This window comes from Dufourea novaeangliae, unplaced genomic scaffold (assembly GCF_001272555.1).
Source record: "Dufourea novaeangliae isolate 0120121106 unplaced genomic scaffold, ASM127255v1 scaffold56, whole genome shotgun sequence".
Lineage (NCBI taxonomy): Eukaryota > Metazoa > Arthropoda > Insecta > Hymenoptera > Halictidae > Dufourea > Dufourea novaeangliae.
Window position 1 is genome coordinate 6,081,037 of NW_015373942.1, and position 18,799 is coordinate 6,099,835.

At 42.5% G+C, this 18,799-nt stretch overlaps 2 non-coding genes across 2 annotated transcripts; both read right to left on the bottom strand.

Annotated features, from left to right (window-relative positions):
• Positions 1 to 3,128: 3,128 nt before the first annotated feature.
• On the bottom strand, positions 3,129 to 3,212 carry Trnal-uaa. The gene has a single exon. It is a non-coding gene; the product is annotated as a tRNA-Leu (tRNA).
• A 133-nt stretch (positions 3,213 to 3,345) lies between these two features.
• Trnal-uaa lies at positions 3,346 to 3,429 on the bottom strand. The gene has a single exon. It is a non-coding gene; the product is annotated as a tRNA-Leu (tRNA).
• Positions 3,430 to 18,799: the final 15,370 nt, after the last annotated feature.

Below are 18,799 nucleotides of genomic sequence, written 5' to 3' on the forward strand. Positions count from 1 at the left end.
TCCAATAGCACGATGCGCAACGGGAAGTGACGAGCGAGGTGGTTAGAGAGGTGACTGCAGCAGAAATCCATCAGATGGAAGAGATCACGCCTGTCTCCATGCCCGGAACAATAACCGCGGGCCCGCAGACGGTTTTTGTATTCGTTGCCTGGCGCTTTTTTTTTCTTATTTTTCTCCGTTTTTTTTTATTTCTTCTTCTTCCGCGCTTTCTCACTCTTCTTCCTCCCCCCGGGTTCTACTTGTACTGTCGCCTAGAGGAGGAGTAGAAGGAGGAGGTAGGCGGCGGAAGGGGAGCTTTAAATATTTAGGCGGCTAATTTTCACGGAGGATTTTTAAGCCGACGAAGGAAAGTGAGAATTGAAAAGAAACGCGGTGACGCGAAGAAGGGTGGGAGGGGGGGGGGAGTGAAGGCTGGGCGAAATGTCCTCCAGACTGAAATAATAATGAGAGGCGCCAGCGCCTTTAATCACGATATTAAACATTTACGATTGCCTTGGCGTCCTCCTCTTAAGACTATTCTTTCTTTCTTTTTTAACGCGGCCCCGATCCGATCTTCCCTTCTTACACAAAGCACACTTTTCCCTCGAACCATCCATCTACACCCCCCATTCACCCCCCTGCGCGCGCACGCCACCTCTTGTTTATGTTTATGTACCTTCTGATAACCTCACGCGGAGAGATCAAGCTCGTTCACGGCAACAGCTTCCTTTAAGAAACTCCCCATGAACGATGGCGAACCGTGTTTGCGAGATTATTGCGAGACCAGCAACGTCGTATCGCAGAGGAGGTGGGTTGGGGGCATAAGAGGGATTGTGGGGGGTATGGAACGAATTCCGTTCAAAGGAATCCTGGACAGTGGCGCCGAAAAAGTCCATTTTTCTTGGGCCGCTGCCGCGAGAGAGACGGATTATGTCCCCGGTTATATTGATGACAATGGGCAAAGCCACCGAATCGGCCAGCCTGCTCAATCTAGTCCTCAGTTTGTTTTGCTTTCGCGCAATTTGTCATCCATTGTCTGATAGTAAATGCCCAGGCCCAGTGGCCGCCGTGAATCGTTATTTATGGTTTTCGGTTGATTAATTTTTGCCTCATCTTTTCGCGTTATATACCCGCGAAATTGTCAGCGTCAACCGCAGCCTTCGGTAGCTGACACTCGATTTACAATTTACAAGCTCTCCCATTGTCGGTTCAAGCGTCGTCCGTAAACGAACTTTTCATCGCTTGTGTTTCGTGAACATTTTCGCCGAACGGATGGTTGATTTAATATCGAGTAATCGATACAGTCCACGGTGTTCGGAGGAAGATTCTTTCGAGATACTGTTCCCAGGGGTCCGGTTGGAAATCGTGTGTTTTAAGGTTCGATTACGGTGACGATAACGCGGGGCGATAGCCTGGGAAGACAGAGATGAATTTAATATTCCGAATCCCGGTAACGCGATTTCACGGGACGTCAGGCTTGAAATGCGTAAGCATTATAAATACGATTTCCCTTTCGGATTCGTAAGGGGTGCGAACGGACCCTGTGTCGCGGGGAGACATTTTCAGCGGACTTGTTTTCCAATTTCTTTCTTACTTTTACGCTTCGGCTGCACGAAATCGAATTACTTATCGGGATACCGAGTTCAAAATGAACGAGTGAAAGGTAAAAAAAAACATTTTTGACAGTCTGGTAGTTCTAGTTTCTAAACACGAATGACGAATACGACGTAACGAGAGACAGTTAGTCGATAAGCACATGTAAAAGAGAAACGTTGAAGAAAAAGATTTAAAGAAGTCAGAAGCGCGAAAAAAAATTGTTCAGAAGTACCCTGACTCGCGGACACCTAGCCTGCTGCCCCCTATTCACTCTCCGCTCTCCCTCCTTTTTTTTCATAGCGAACCTTTTATACGTCGACCACAGTATCGACAGGAATGGCACCCCTTAGCTGCAGGGGGATCTACCCTGCTCCATTGTACAACGTTCGCGCAAGGGTTGCTTGAAATACGTGCGTCTGATTTTTTTTTCAATGCTACTACCTCTCTCGGTTTCCTTTTTTTCTTTTTCTCTCTTTCATCCCCCTCCTGCGTCCCTGAACGTAACGAGGAAAGTCGAGATATTGGCGCGGTAACGTGAGAATGACAACAGATGCGACGGAATGAAATTACAAGTGTCCCGGGTCATTGTGCCGCCAGGAGTTGCGCTTTTTTCGTGAAATTGTTGTGACAGGCATTTCAACGGGCGACTCTCGGTGCTTCCTTTCTCTCGCGGCCGATACCGGCACAGGAACTCCCCTTCTAAATAAGGGAAGAGGTCTCATGACACTTTTACGGTGTCGAGTCCTGGTCTTCTGGGAAAAGGGCTGGTTGAACATCGTCCTTTCGCCACTGCCCGGTTCGGTAATCCGATTTAATCGGCTCTTTTTCCTTTCCCGGTACGACGATTCGAGCGAAAACTGTGTTGGTCAAACTTGGAAACGTCGATAAACGCGTTACAGACGGGGTATTTTATCCCCTTGCGGGGGGGGGGGGGCCCATAAGGTCTCCGGTTGCACGGCGTACGAACGCCACGTGGAATTACCACATGTAAAACACTACCCTCTTGAGATTGTGCTTGCGCGGAAATATTGGTAATTACGATGTTCACCAATGACTCCGATCGCACGGTTATGTAAATACACCGAAGCGAACGCGCGCGTCGGGCAGCTCTGTAACGGGATTAACGGGCTAAAATTGCTCCGCGCCATAGTTCGCCGGCTTATCTCAGTCTCCCTAATTGTCTATGACTATTCATCAAGTCATTTATACTCGGCTCAATTATCGCCACCATCAGTTACCGTGGCCCCGAGTCACTTTGAATCCCGGCTACGACGAAAGCCAGAACACCATTTATCTCCTCGTTGAGATGTTCCGTAATTGCAAATCAGCTTCCACACTTCTAATTAATGACTTGTTAACGGAAACATTTTTCATGTAATCCAAACACTTTCGCCTTCTCTTTGTAAGATATCAAGGATCGAAAGAATTTCGATAAACGTGATTTTTATCATTTTCCGTTGTACTTTAATTTATGTATATTTGGTTAATGTAATTAATTGTAATTTCATTGTTTAATCGTGGCGATACAAGAATTTTAAAAGTAAAAAGATTTTTGCTAAGTGTGGGGTTCGAACCCACGCTCCCAGACGGGAACCAGAGCTTAAATCTGGCGCCTTAGACCGCTCGGCCAACCTAGCTTGCTTGAAAGGGATACTACAATTTTCAGTACATATCCTACTTAACCTATTTTTAGCCTTTTAGAAGTACACTGGTAGATGGCGTTACCGTGTCGATCGAAATAAACTGAAGTAAAAGAAAAAAAAAAAGATTTGCTAAGTGTGGGGTTCGAACCCACGCTCCCAGACGGGAACCAGAGCTTAAATCTGGCGCCTTAGACCGCTCGGCCAACCTAGCTTATATGAGATCCGACCACTAATTTGCAGTACATTCACTACTCAGTGATCGTTCTTATTTATTTCTACAAATATTAAACAATTCTTTTTTGCATACTAAATACAATTCTAGCAAATAATATTAAATAAATAAAAAAAATTAAATTATCAAACGTGCAAAAGTTGAAGAAAATGTAGAAATAAAAATATTCTAACGACGAATGAAAGTATCGATGAGTAATATAATAATAAAAACAGTTTCTTAAGAAATAAATCAACACATAATTTGCGTTTTTTTTTAATTTAATGAATTTCTGCTATCTACATATTTCAAATCATTCACGCGTTAATAGGTACAAGCGAAACGAATTGCATAATGCTAGTCTAATTCACCGTAAAGTGCTAATGAACTTTTCCACCAAACAAAACGGAAGAAAAATTGGAGAAGTTGTAAAAAGCGAAGGGCGGTTTGAATAATACAGTGATTATTCACCCTCCTTGTTCTTAGCGTTGACTAATGATCGATTCAAGAAAATAGTTCTCGCTCGTAAAACTTGATTGCATTCAGGTGAATCGAATGCTCTCTGTCGCGTGAGCATATCGCGTGTTTTTATGCGCGTAATTCTCTTAGCGGCCCTAATTGAAATAATTTCACTTGACTCCCAGCAGCGCTCGTCTGACGATCACAATTAATAATACGTTCATAATAATGTTCAACCAGTGGGTGTATTTTATTCGAGGCAATTAAATTTTTTTAGTTCGATTATGTCCACTTGAATTTAACTGCATTTAATTGAATTTACGGCATGTATGCGTTTAATTAAAGACGGCAAAGTAATTATTTGGATAAAAGAGTTTTAAATCACGTATAAACGATAAAAAAAAGTGTTGCACATTTTGTACCGAATAAACATAACAATTTCCAACTTAAGTATAAAAATAATACGAATTATTTGCCTAAGTACAGTTTCTTTTTTTATCCGTTATTCGAATAAAGTTGTGCCAAACTTTGCATCCACCAAGTGATATCGACATGAAACACGAACGCTTACATGCATCTGACGAACGTCGCTATCAAATAATGTTTATCTAAATAAAAATTAGGTAATGTTTATATAATAGTATCTGAAAAATGGTGAAAGTGAAGACTTAATTATGGATTGCACTTTACTAATACTTTTCAGAAATATGTAATACCTACAAAAATTTCTTTCACAGCGATCGTTACATTCCGAATTGACTGATTATTCATATTAAGGATTCAGTTTTAGAGTGTTCAGTATTTAAAGAATTGAACTTATGCTGCTATTTTTTATGTCTGCAATATTCGTGATCACTGTTCGTTCTTTGACCGCTGGTGGGAATCGTCTTTATGATTCAAAGTGCATATGTACTTACCGAAATGTTGAATACACTTGATGCATCAATGATGTCCGATAATCGTCTTGGTATTCCCGCGTGAAAGTCCAATGACCCGTTTCCATTAGTCGCTTCAACACTTAACACCGTGTTCCGCAGATTTATACACGCATCATCCACGGTACTTCAGCGACGTAACGAGCGTGCATTGTGTACACAATATGGCGGTGCGTTGCGCCGTCGATAAGTCAGCGGCGGCGGTCACGTTACAGGTTGACAGCACTGCGATAAAACCGAATCGCGCGCGGTTCGACTATATTTCGCGTCATAAAAGAAAGAAAAAAGAAGACAAAGAAACGGGGGAAACTACGGACACGATGAAAGCAGTCATATCAGTCGAGTCACTGTCAGTATATTTATACGGGGCACGGTTGATGTTGTTGATGTAGGGATCGCGTGCCACGAATGTCGTACCAGTTCTGCACCTATCCAGTCGTTAAGGCGTACTCGGCCATGTCATTAACGTAATCATTCTCCGTCACTTAGAGACTTCTCCGGACAGCACTCGATACTTTAAGTAGTCTAAACTTTTGGCATCACGAGCGACCCGACTGCTCGCGAATTTCCACTTACGTTCGTGTTCTACGATGAGCGGTAATTCGTCTTCGTGACTTTGAGACTACGCACGAACTTGTCCCTTCGCTTGTAGAGACTGTTTCATAATATACGGGCTTGATTGCAGGGATCACTTAATGCTACACAAACTTAAGCGAAACATCGTTATTGTCGTGGTTTTAAGTTGGTAGCCATGCCCTTTTAAAGCAACTATACCAATGTTTCGGTAACATTGCCAGGGTACAATTGCACACTGATACTGATATTTCACGTGGTGGTTCACTATTAAATTATATGTACTCTGTTCACGTTCCATTGCAATAGTCATCGGTCAGAGATTTTTATAGGTCAGCTAAGCAATTAAATAATTAGAAAGAGAAAACTTATGTGAAAATCTATATCCCTATTCGTGTCCTTTTATGAATTATTTCGAGAAAATGTTTGTGTTACAAACACGTGATCCGATATTGCAAGTTTATCGAGATGTTAAACGTCGGGATGATAATCAAACAGCGAAGTGATTAATTGAGACACGAATTCCTTGCTAAACACATGTGTTCTGGAATGCAAACTCAACACCACCGAAACAGATGCTGAATGCGCCCGCAATCCTCTAATTTGGGTTAACATATGTCAAACTTGACTTTTCTTCAAAAGATCTGAAACCACACAGCTGGCTAGACGAAAGCTATTTATTCCGGAATCACTTAGATAGAGACGACTGACACTGGCATTCGAGCGATTTAACCCTTTGTGAACGAATGCAGTCATATACATACACATCAGGATTTTGCTTATAGCGTTGAAAGTCGCCATTACTGTGGTACATAACTAATTTTATTATTTAGAAAAAGCAATGAAATAATATTTATTCAATTCTTCTGGATAATGTCCTCAAAACCAGAGAAAATTCTCGTTCATAAAAGGATAAAGAGAATTCAATTGGTATTCCGCACAATGCAGTTTTTAATATCGTCTTTAACTCAATATGTACTCTTGGCATAAACTATAGAGTGGAAAACTTTTTATAATAACTTAAGGTTCCTCTAAACTAAATTGTTTTCACGTCCTTAATTGTATCATAATTTCTTTTTAAAGCATATCAAGATTCAACAGAGAATAGTCATTGTACTGGTCATACTATTCAAATAGTAACTTTTTTTGCATTAAATTTCGGAACGCAGAGGTTAAGTAACGTAATACATATGTATCAATTACTACATATGTTGGAAACTACAATTTAATAAATCGTAACACAACGTGCTAAAGTTTTGTATAATCATTAAATAAGGATTCCATCGTCGCCATTTGTATAATGAATTGATAATAATCCTTACGTTTAACAAGCAAACAATGCGTTTAAAACATGTGCTTCATTAGAGTACCCTGAATTTATAGTTCTAAGAAATAGATCGATAATCCATTGCCGTAACGAAATATTCCTTTCGAAAAGGTTGCGTTAAACATTTGCGTCTTTTATCACGAGATATTGACCAAGTTCTACGATCTACTTTTCCTCGAAACCGATGGTCTACGTGAGCTACAGACATTCGTGTCGCGGTCACGGCACCCACGGCACTCTTGGGAAAGTGTCTGCATTGACAGGTTAGGTTATCGAGAAGTAATCAAATGGATAAAAAAGCTACGGGCCCTGGAAACTGAACGAAGGGCTTTGTACTCTAAACTCGGTCAAACAATTTGTTTGTAAACACTGATATTATGAGTATCAAAGACACGTAATCGTCTTCGACCCAGTGGGTTATCGTACGAGACGAACAGCGTCTCGTTGTATGATTTTTACCCCTACATTTTTTTACACTATCACTCTTTGTAAATACCTTTTTATCCAGGGCTTGTGATGAATGTACTATGACGCGCACTAGTTATCAGGAATTGATACACGACTAAACGTTCCGGCAAACTTTCACGTTTGAACGCACGACTAAATATGACAGTGCCACCAACGCAACAATTGATGAGTACGCATTATTACAATGCATTGGAGCGCAATGATTGGATGAGAGGTATGGGGCTCGTCATGATTGGTTCGCATGGTATATGTTCCTAAGACTTGAAATTATAATAACAAAAGAGTTGTTTTAGTTAATTTAAGGAAAAATTCGTACAAAACAAATTAAAAATATTTCAATTTTAGTGGTATTAGATATGGATTGCCAATTTTCGTAAACTGGAATGGTATGAGTGGTTTAATATTTTTGCATAGTATACGTGAGCCAATCACATGCAAGCAATATTTGAAAAGTGCGCTGTAGAACTGCGCATCGTTAACTGTTGTTAGTAGTCGGTTTGGGATCGAAGACGCGGGTCGGTATTGAAATAACGTAGATAATAACTTTCATAATTAGCTGGTTCTTTACTTTCGCGTCCGTACCTTTGAGACTACGAATTAGTATTGTTCGTGTGCTCCTCTCCGTTCGTCAGACTTCCAAAGCACACGGCTAAAAGTACGACGGGATTTCCGCTTTCTAGAAAACGGAGACGCTATAATGATGTGTAGTCCTTTGACTTTGTACACGGTCACAGAGAAAAATTAGCTTTTTGAAATAATCCACGTGTGTTATTGGCTAGCAAGGGTCGTTTCATGTTCACCGACTCATTGTTTTCGTCGTGCCACGCGGGACTGCTTTTATGCCAATACTTCAAAGTGACATGCATCTACGTGCGGAGGGACTGTACGTTGCTGAAGTTTTTTGAACTGGAATCGAATCATCGCCATCTTAGAAATCTCGATGCCGTTGCAGCCTACCGAAGACGTCGCGTCGTCCGGTAAGTCATAACATAACAATTTTCATATAACGAGGAATATTTCCAAACGTATACAGAGATGCATAAATCCGGCTATTATTTTGAGATAGACACATTGTTCTCATTAGTATTGAATTTTATGTTATATATTTATAGTGGTTTTTTTATTCAATATCCAAATGACAGTTGATATCCATAAATCTGAAATTTGCACGAACATATAGACGAGTCACTAATACTTAGGAATATTTTTATACATATTATGTTGCATAATCATTTTGAACATATCATACTTCATTACTTTTTTACTCAGTGTTTGATGCTCTTTTAATTTCCATACAAAAATATAGGATGTTACGTTAACAAAATTGAACGAAAAATTGGTGACCTTCAAATATAACTGTCATTTTACACGTTTCTCCGCACAGTGAATAATTTACAAGTAATTCAAAATTCTCAAGTTATTTGAATCATCCTATAGAAAGTCAATAAGAAGATTACGATTCTCCATTCTTATCGAGTGTCATCCAAAATCTTATTTGATTTGAAAATAAGCTGCACTACGTGTGAGCTTCGTAACAGGGTAAGATTTACCTTCATCGGATTATTGTATTTGTTTATTTCGTTTTCATTCTTGCGCCGTTTGGGTATCTACATTTTTTATGATGGTATACCGAGAGGCTGAGTATCGAGAACGGAATACGCGTGGCGGGAGTACTGTCGATTGTAGCGACCGACATGAACACTAATCACGGGACCCGGTGTCTTTTAAGATTATTAAAATCGTCAGAGCTTCAAAGTCCTCAAAGGGTTAATTACCCTACGGGATATTTATGGCTGGGTTAGTCTCTTCCCTCGCTCGCCAGGGAGCAGAGGCAAATAAAGGAGCACGCGGACAGGGAAGAGGTACACGGCGAACTGCCGCGGAAAGAGCCTTTCTCTTCGTGTGTCATTGTCAGGGCTTACAGATAGATTGCTCAAACGGCAATTGATTTCCCGTGTCGTGCCGAATAATAATGAAACGTTCGATATTAAAAAAAAAAGCAACGTCATACAGTTTGCACGAATATTTTATTCGCGCGTTTTTGGGGTAACTTCTCTAGATTGAATGGAATAGAATATTTATGATGCTGATATTGTTGTTTTCCTTTCCACGTTGCAGCTCCATTTTTATGAGACATCAGAACTTTGGTGTCTTTGGTTTTTTTTTTTCAACGCTATTTAAATTTATAATACCTGTTTCACACAGTTGACCGTCGTTCGTCTTCTATTCAAAATATCACTTTCACCTTTCCCCTCTAAAATGAATTTTCCGTAAGCCGAGAAACCTACACAAAACCCATCATGATCCACCGACCGATTTGTCTTCAACGAGGGCGCGTATGTATCGTCGTTACCATGCAACATTGCATTAATATTTCCCGGTTCGAACGCAATAAAAAGATCATGGGCTCGCGGTCGACGAAACCGGTAAATGGTCCGCGGTTGAAAAAGTCTGTAGGGGCAACGAGAGGTAAGAGACGTGAGAGTTCGAGGTTTGCAACCGGGCGATATCCCCGCCGGGCGTTTATATCCTGTTGCGAGTGCAGTTAGACAAAGTACTTACTCGAAATCGCTTTAAGAGCAACAGCATGCCAACTATGAAAGGTGTTAAGAGGAACCGTGAGCGGCCTAGCCGCGATAATGCGCTCGTATAAACGTCCGCGTGCGCGCGGGGCCCGGATTAACGGTGAGAGAAAAAGGTTCCGGGGCCCGCTGATGGGGCGCCATCGTCGTCGCATTTAAAAGAGGCGGTCTGCCACGGCTGTTACCGCGCCTGGTTGATATGATCCGTTGGCCCCCGGCTCGTCCCTGCCCTCTTCCCTTTAGCTCGCGACCGCATTAAGTATTCATACGTACGCGGGTATGCGTATCCGTAAATCGCGAAAAAATAACGGATACTAAATGCACGCGATTTGAGCTACCAGCGAACCGTTTTAGTTCGCCACGGCCGAAAGAATGTCGGTATCGTTCTCGGAATGCCGTGACGGGTTCGTATCACCTCCTTGGAAATGGTCCTTTAGGAAATGGACCGAAGGCGACGCCGTTTGCTTTTAGCCGATATTAACGCTCGCTCTCGCATGCGATGCCCGCGATTTTTTCCCGAGCATTGTTTAATCAGATGCGTAATGCACGTTCGTCGGAAAAAAAATAATACCGTGGCATTACCGCTGCTGGGGTCCTCGTTGCAGCTCTACGATTTCTCCATTAACTGATCGCTTCGTGCGGTTTCGTTAAGGTATTTCGACTTTATTGCGAAAATATTCGTCGAGTCGCCGTTAATGGTTCGCGTCGCTTAAAACGTGTATCGATACGGACCTGTGGTCTTGTTTATTCTTTGATTTTGTGTGTTTATGGTATATATAACCGTACAGAAGGTAATAAGTTTAAAAATGAAATCGAATATTCGGAGATTCTTGTTTCATTTTTAACTCGATGTAAGCTTTAAGAGGTGAAATTATATCGTGCTTTAACCCCTATCTTTGTGAATTAGTTTACAAAAATGTAAATTTATACGAAGATTCACTATGATGAATATTGGTTGGTCTTGTTTAATTTCATCAGTCCTCAGTGCACGATGAAACGTTTCAGCCCGTTTTATTGGTTCCGTTTTGTTTAGTCGATACAGCACCTTTAATGTAATAATTTTAGTGTCCCCTCCGTTAATCGATTCGTCCTTTCATTTCGCAGTAGAGCAAGTTATACGACCCGAAGCGATGACATTAACGAGACGACGAATTGTCTTCTGTTCTGTAGACGCGTTTCAGTAACTTTAACGCGGCACTAACTTCGGAATGACGTGAATTACATCAGTGGCATGCTCTCCTACAGGGTCGTTTATAATAGAACCTAATTTCCTAACGGTTCCTCTCACAGGATAAAAGAAATCGAGTATTTATTAAAGAAAAGTATAAACAAAATATGTTAAAATTGTAATAAGTACCAGGTACATATGTATACATATGTATACGTGAAAGAGTATGGCAGCAATCAATACAATAGTTTCTATATTTAATACAGTATCATCGAGCAATTAACACATTGAATGCCGCAGGATTTTTGTACATTTCAGCCACAGCGTCGAAGTGAAATTTTCGTTACACAGAGTGTAGAAGAATAAAATATTATATAAAATTATTAAAGTCAACTATCTTATCATACTTTTAGCATTTAGTTCCCCTAGAGTGGGGAAAGCAATATAAGTACTTAAGAAAACAATAGAATAAACCTTAAACGAATATAAATTGAAATTAGAAACGAGTAATAGCAACGTTGAAATATCCATAATATCATTTCTAATCGATTTAGAATTCTTCTCATTCAGTGTTCTCAGAATTCACCAATGTTTCTCTTCTTTATGTCTCTAAAATCTTTATGCCTAACACTTATAAAATATTCCACGATCCTCCAACTACACGTCACTACATCAACAAGCACATGATCGTTCCCTCTTGCACCTTTTTACACGCAGCATGCGCATTTTGCCCGACCACGTTCCGCAATTTGCGCGAGCCTGTAAGCATATTCAAACTTGCCATTACGAAGAAAGGTCTCTTATCGTACCAGTCGCAAGCGAGGCCGGTCGACATAACGTTTCGAACCCTCGTCCGTCGTACTAAACGTTCCTAAATGAATCGTTAATCGTTAACGGCGTGGCTATACGACTCTCAGGACTCGCTTATAAACCGGAAATTCGTCGGTCGAATGTCCAACTGTCCAAATCGTTCAGCAACGGTGTTTTCCGGTCAATAAAGTCAGCCTTGCTTTTACTACCAAAAGAGACCTAGCGCGGGCCAAACAGGCCCCCGGGTTGTTTCTGGCCTATCATTAAAGCGTGTACGTTAAGCTCGCTTTTTTTTTTTCATTTCATCGTATTGTCTCTCTTTCTCCCTCCGAATACATACTCTCTTTCTTTCTCTCGCTTCGACCTCTTTTTCTCCCGTAGGATCGTCGAAAGGTTGTAAACGGTCGCTCATCCAATACGGAATACCCACGTGCAGGATCGGAAACAAAGGCCATGCTCGAGAGAGTGAGAGAAAGAAAAAGAGATAGAGAGAGAGAAAGAGAGACAGAAACCACGAGGTTCGAATGGTACGGCTTTTGATGAGCAGCATAAAAGCGAAGGCGGTCGAGGCCCCGATGATAAAAACGATTACGCTCACGAGGAAAACGGTCTTCCTCCGGCCGTTTTAATCGTTGCGCTTTAGTTAACGCGGCTTACAATTTATCCGCCACGGTTAAACTCACCGTGAAAAGTCCCAACGTTCGCCAGTTAATTCATTCTGTCCGGCGACGCGAAAAGAAAGGCGATAAAATTACGAAACTACGCTCAAGGTGTTCGCTTTTATGATTCGCACGGCACTTTAGAAGTTTCTTTTTTTTTTCCGTTTTTTTTCTGCTTTCCATACCGATAGTCTCGCGACTCGTGCGGAGGGGGACGTTCGTCGAGTTGCTGGATAAAAAGGACGTGTAATGCCATTTATGGGAAACGGTAAGATTGCGGATTTATGGTGTTTCGTATTGCCACACCATGAGACGGACAATGCGATCGTATACTGTCCGACAGGTTTATAGTTTTATTAGCGGTCTTTATGCGACCTCACGGAAATTATATCTAATTCGCCTGGTTTTTTCTTTGCAAACTCCGGAACCCTCGAGTTTTTTGCGCCCTTTTGGTAGGTCCCGCGAAGGGGGGGGGGCATTCAAGCCCCTGTCGCGCCCCAAATAATCGTAAAGTTTGATAATTAAATTTAATCGCGCCACTTTAATGGCCCCGTGCAGCTCCCGGCCATTGTGTCCGTCGTCGGACCAGAACGTCTACTTTGATGGTCGATTACGCGAAGCTTTAAAACATATGCTTTATGTACCTCGTCCTCGCACGATGATACGCCATTATGATCCTGACACGTCATTAACTTCGTTAGTACTCACGGACGGCCTACCGCGTTCCAGGTTTGCCGTTGAATTTCCGAAATCGAAACGGTTGCTTGCTCCTCATAAAACCTATCTGCAACCTTCCATCGATAAATCACTAAAAAGGTAGTTACATGTACCCTTTCCTAATACAGCTTGATTTTGTAACCTTCTATCGATAAATCATCGAAAAGGAAGTTAACGTGAACCTTTTCTAGTAGTACAGTTTGATTTTACGACGTTCTATCCATGAATCACTAAAAAGATACTTACGTGTACTTTTTCTAATACAGTTTCACTATTTCTATCGAACCATACCTCGCTATTCCATTAGACACCGCCATCCACTGATAACACAGGAAGCGTATATTATTCTATAACATTGATCATTCGTCTTGGAGCACACGATCATCTCACAAACCGACGTCTTCGTGCAGCAAGTCTCGATTAATCGACGTCTCGCGAGTTCCCCGTAAAAAATAAAAATACGATTGAAATTGCGTGTAAATCCGTTAGACGCTATTTCATAGCAGTCAACATTTCCTCCTCCCACCCTGTCTCCGGTCGCGCGTAGCTCGTGAGAACAAAAAAGAAACGAGCTGAACGCTATTAGTAGTCTGTCATAGACGCGGGGAGGGCTCGTTATATTAGCGACGCGTTGCGGAAAACTTATCGTGGCGCTTTAAAAGCACTAGGCCTGAGGGGGTATTAAGCGTCGCGATACTAGGTGTACGCATACCACTCCGTGGCCAGTCTTGTCTTGCTAAATGCCGGAGTGCACGTAATTCCACGGAAGATATTGGATAACCCTCGAGTGCATCGTCGACCGTAAACGGGCACCGGGAGGGTTAACTACGTGGAATATATCTTTATCGTCGGTGAAAACGTGCGTATCACGGTGATAGTTCATTTTCGACGTGGAAGAGTGCTTCATCGGGGGATCGCCAATTAAAACGTCGTACTCTCAACAATACCCGGTAGAATGGAGCCCGCAATTCCGCGCTTCATCGACGTGGGTTTTTGATGCGGAGAGCTGCGCCGTCTCGTGGCGTCTGCACAACGCACACATACACACAGATACAAGTATATACAGAGGTGTACAAACAGGGAGAACCGTCTGTTTCCGCGTGTATGAACGTGCACACCGATACGGAAACACGGTGCGCCACCCCGACAGTGGTTGTAAGAGTCGGTACAATGGAGCAGAAAACAAGAGACGGTCGGGACATCAAAGTGCCGGATGTTATGGAGTGAGAACGCCGCTGGATCCGGCACAGACTGATAATCATCTCTACGAAATACTTTGTAATCGTTAATTACGCCATAGCATCGACGACGCTTTGGGCAAAAGATCAGTCATCCGCGGGGAGGGATAGGTGGGTAGTTCGGGGGTGGGGGTGGGGGGATGGAATACGCAGAAAGAAGGGTTTTATAGTCCTTTATATCGTGAAGAACGGCAGAGATATATGTATATTTCGGGCCCTCTGTAGGCTCCGGGTTTCCGATCCTTTTGAGTCGAGCCAACCCCCTTATTCAGCACTTCGACTTCTTTAACCGGCGGGTATTACCGATTATTTCTCGTGAGTCTACTTTCCCTCTGAATACGCGTTTTCCATTGCCCGATCGTAATAAGGTGCGCTTTGTCGGCTCGTTCTCGAGAGGAACGACTTTTCGAGCGGCGATATCAGAGTCAAATATGCTCTGTTCCCGGCTCGCGAATAACTGTCGTATTAAGCAGTCGCGGATCTACATTCTTTTATGGCCTTTTTCGGAATATGTTCTTGGTGAATGCAACTGATTTCCGAATAATTTGAATTTCGAATGTAATATAGAAGGAGTGATAGCGAATATCAGGATATTTCCATGTTAGTAAAGTCATGGAGCAATGAAAACTTTCATCGATCAAATCACTGTTTTAGATTAATTTGATTAACCCCCTGGGTGGGGAGAGTGGATCTATCCACCGCGTCAAGTCGATCGTATACGTGGCCTTATACTTTTGTAATTATAGAATTTGACGTCACAAAAATTACTGTCATGTCAATACATTTTAATAATATTACAAGAAAATGAGGGATTCAGTTATGCATGACAAGGTTTTCTTGCTTCTTAAAGTAATAGGAGTCTGTAGTTAAATATAACCGAGTAATTATGTAAATATGAATATAGAAAAAAATCAATGATAAATTGCTGCAACGTCCTGAAACCAAATCGATCAATCAGAAGAGAAATACAGAGTACACGTCACTATTTAATTGGAATTACGTGAATTAGAAACTGTTTTACAATCTCTACATAAATTATAATACTTCACACATCAACTTGAAAGAAAAATAATTTCATATAAAAGAGTAAGTCGTTACAAATCCCATGAAACGCGTTGCCGGTTGAATGCCTCGGACATTTTTACGCGAGGAGAAGATGCCAGCGTATCTGTAGACAACAGCCAAATTTATCGTCGATGTTTAAATCGCTTGAGCCGTCGCGTCGCGGCTGTACACGGTACGTCAAACTGCGAGCTAGGATCAAATGAGGCGTCGGAAGATTTCGCGAAAATTTCCCCGGAGCCCCAGCCATGAAAAGCTCTCTTTTTCTTTTTTTCTCTCCTTCCGAAGGGGCGTAACGCTTGGGTAAATGAAGCGCACTGGTAAAGGAATCACCGTAGGAGAGAAAGGCTCTGCTAAATATTCGAATGCTCGAGTGCATTCAAAGTGGTGCTCGAGTCTCGGTATGCGCGTATCATTCCTCGCTATACTCTGAACGTTTATGTGTATGCATTATCTTTTATCACCTGCATAATTCAAGCTTTCTTTGATATATGCATATACTCTTTACATTGATTGCGACTAAGTAAAACTAGTACCAACCTAGACACATTTTATTCAAATTTAACTCATCCATTTAATTGATCGAATTAACACGTTTCACTAAAACTTATTAAACGCGTAACATTTACGAGGCACTAATTACCGTACTACGAAACGAGAGTTGTTTAAGAAAAAAGAATCAAACCGACGTTTCGACGCAGAAAATCGAGATCCAGTTCTAGGTATTTGCTCGTGTCAGTTCAGGATATTTTCTTGTTTGAGTTCACCACCGGTTATTAGTTTACCGACGATCATAATTATTATGTGTCGGCCTCGAGAGGCAGTATCATGAAAACGGTGCTCTCGCACCTGAAGCTTCCGAGTTTCGCGCTTGCGCGCGCGCGCACGTTAATTGTGATCTCTTCTTGGAACATTTCGCCCTGTGGCCAGGGCGTGTCGTCTTCGTTCCTCGTTTCTTTGTTTCGTATCGTCCATTAACCGCGAATGACTCGTGGATGTTCCGTGGAGGCTCGTGCCACGAGTAACCGCACCAGGAAATCAAGACGAGTTATCATGACCATCGAAAGATTACCGTAGACCAGTGTGCGTACTCGGCCAGGCCTGTTAATAAGAGCAGTATAAAAGGGCGGGGTAACGGAAGGGGGAGGGCGTCTACACGCCAGAGAAAACGTTATAAAATCTGAAACAACCACAAAAACCGCAAAGCCGCGTCGATCTAGGTTCAAGTAGCAAGTTCAGTGGCCTTGATAGACGTTGCGCCAACGATTGCCGTATTCTTTCGAACATGAGATGAATTGCAGGTGCATCGAGAGCAACTAGACGTTTCCGTATCGATCGTCCGGTTGTTAGAAATTTTTCAGTACGATTGAAATTTTTTAATGAACATTCTCCGAGATTGTATTACGGTGGAGTTTCTCTAGCTACTTTAAATTGTGTTTTGATACGCGGAACATTGGCAGAGAACGCAGCAGGCGTAGTTAAGAATGAAATAATCGTCGGTGTAGTTCAATGGGTTTGGACGGTTTCCTGCCATAACAGTGCGACTATATTTCTTCTATAGTCACAGATATTCCACGGCCCTGACGGGTTGAGTCCGCGAGCGCACTGTACGCGTGCCCGGAAGGCGGTTGATAGGCCGCGTTACAGGTGTGCGTATCCACTCGTTAGGGAAATAGAAAGTATATACCTTACACCGTGAACTGCCTAAGCGATAATATTGATTGCCCCCGTAGTCATGAGTTTTTCCAGGCTCCCGTAGATACGATCGGATCGATCGATTCGATCTGCGATTGTGCGAGCTCCACGGTCCCGCACGAGTGACGCCGATTGCGTTCTAAAACGTGTATCTAGCGCGAGAAAAAAAAAAAGACGCCGTGATTACCGTCTCTGGTAACAGAGAACGACCCTGGAGGCTATAGGTCGCTGGATGATTTATTGCGTTCAATATTCGAATTCGTTTCGCTGGATGAATCGTAGCCCATTATCGAGGCATTGCCTGGGTTGCACGCGATTTTCTGCTCATTCTCGTATAAAGTATTAATCGTTCTCTTAGAACTCAACATTCGATAAAAGTCAATGTCACAAACAAAACCGTGACTCACGGTTATTATGCAGTGTGTTCATAAAAACGTGGGACAGTTTCACAGGATGAATTCTAGTGTGCCAAACCAAGACGAATCATCAAGAATTATTGATCATTTGACGGCGGCGCACTTTAACATGTCGGTTTTATTTTTAATCTGTACACTATTTATTATAGTCAAATTTCAATTGTGTCTTTCTCCTTCATTTGCGGCGTTCCAGAAAAACCAGAAAAAATAGGAACTTTTCCGACGACCCCATAAAATAAGCTCTATCCTATGTTTTTATTAACGCTCTGCATATTACTTTACGATCTCTATAAGAGGAAATCAAATACTAATCCATAAACAATAGTCGAAACGTAAACCTGTTTCGATCGAAGTGCCTCGCCCGTTCGACCGGTCGTTCTCTCCGCGTGTAATTAAGTCGCCAGTATCGTATGATTAAATACGAATCAGCGGCAAGATTCCGGTAGTATCGGATATCTAGACGCGTCTAGTGGACGTTAACGGGCGTCAGGTGTGTCGAGACGCATCATCAACGCGTGCAACCTCGACGGGGCCTGCGTGCACCGCAGGATGCACGTGCACATTCGCATGCATCGACCTGCTGGACCGGTAGGTACCGAGACGTACTACGGCCACTTATGAGGCGCGCGCTATGTTCCCGTGGTGGCTGTGCCCACGGGTTTGCCTGTGAATTAGGGGTAGCTTGCTTTGGATTATTACGTCATAACAGTACGACCACCTGGATGCAATTGCCCGTGTCGCTGATGCGACGGAACCTGTCGTCCTATTTGGTCGCCTGGATCTCTTGCGTGGCGCTACTCGGGGCCTCGCGCGCAACCAGATTGCGTGCTGCCCGTATCTATCGCTTTCATCCTTCGGATTTTACCGTGGAAGTACTGATTTCATCTCCCGTTTTTTCTGCCCCTCTAAATATTTTTCGATGAGTCGTCGAATTCAAAAGTCTCTCTTTCCCGTTTCCCCAGCAATTTTCCGTAATCGCCGTGGGGTGAATGCTGTTTTTTTTTCTCCTCAAGATTTCTCTCTTATTACGGTAATAACCGTTGTTACACTTTCAAACACCGTGACAATCGTGCTGGTTTAAACCCTCCCTGTAGACGGTAATTGTCGTCTAGGAAGTTCCACGGACACGACGTCAATTTTCACGGCCTATCGGCGGAACTTCTGTAACACGCGCCGCCGAGGAAGTAGTTACGACGTACGTAGATACGTGAGGTGGTGGTGCATCGACCCGCACGAATCTCGTTCTTTCCCTTCGGTTTTC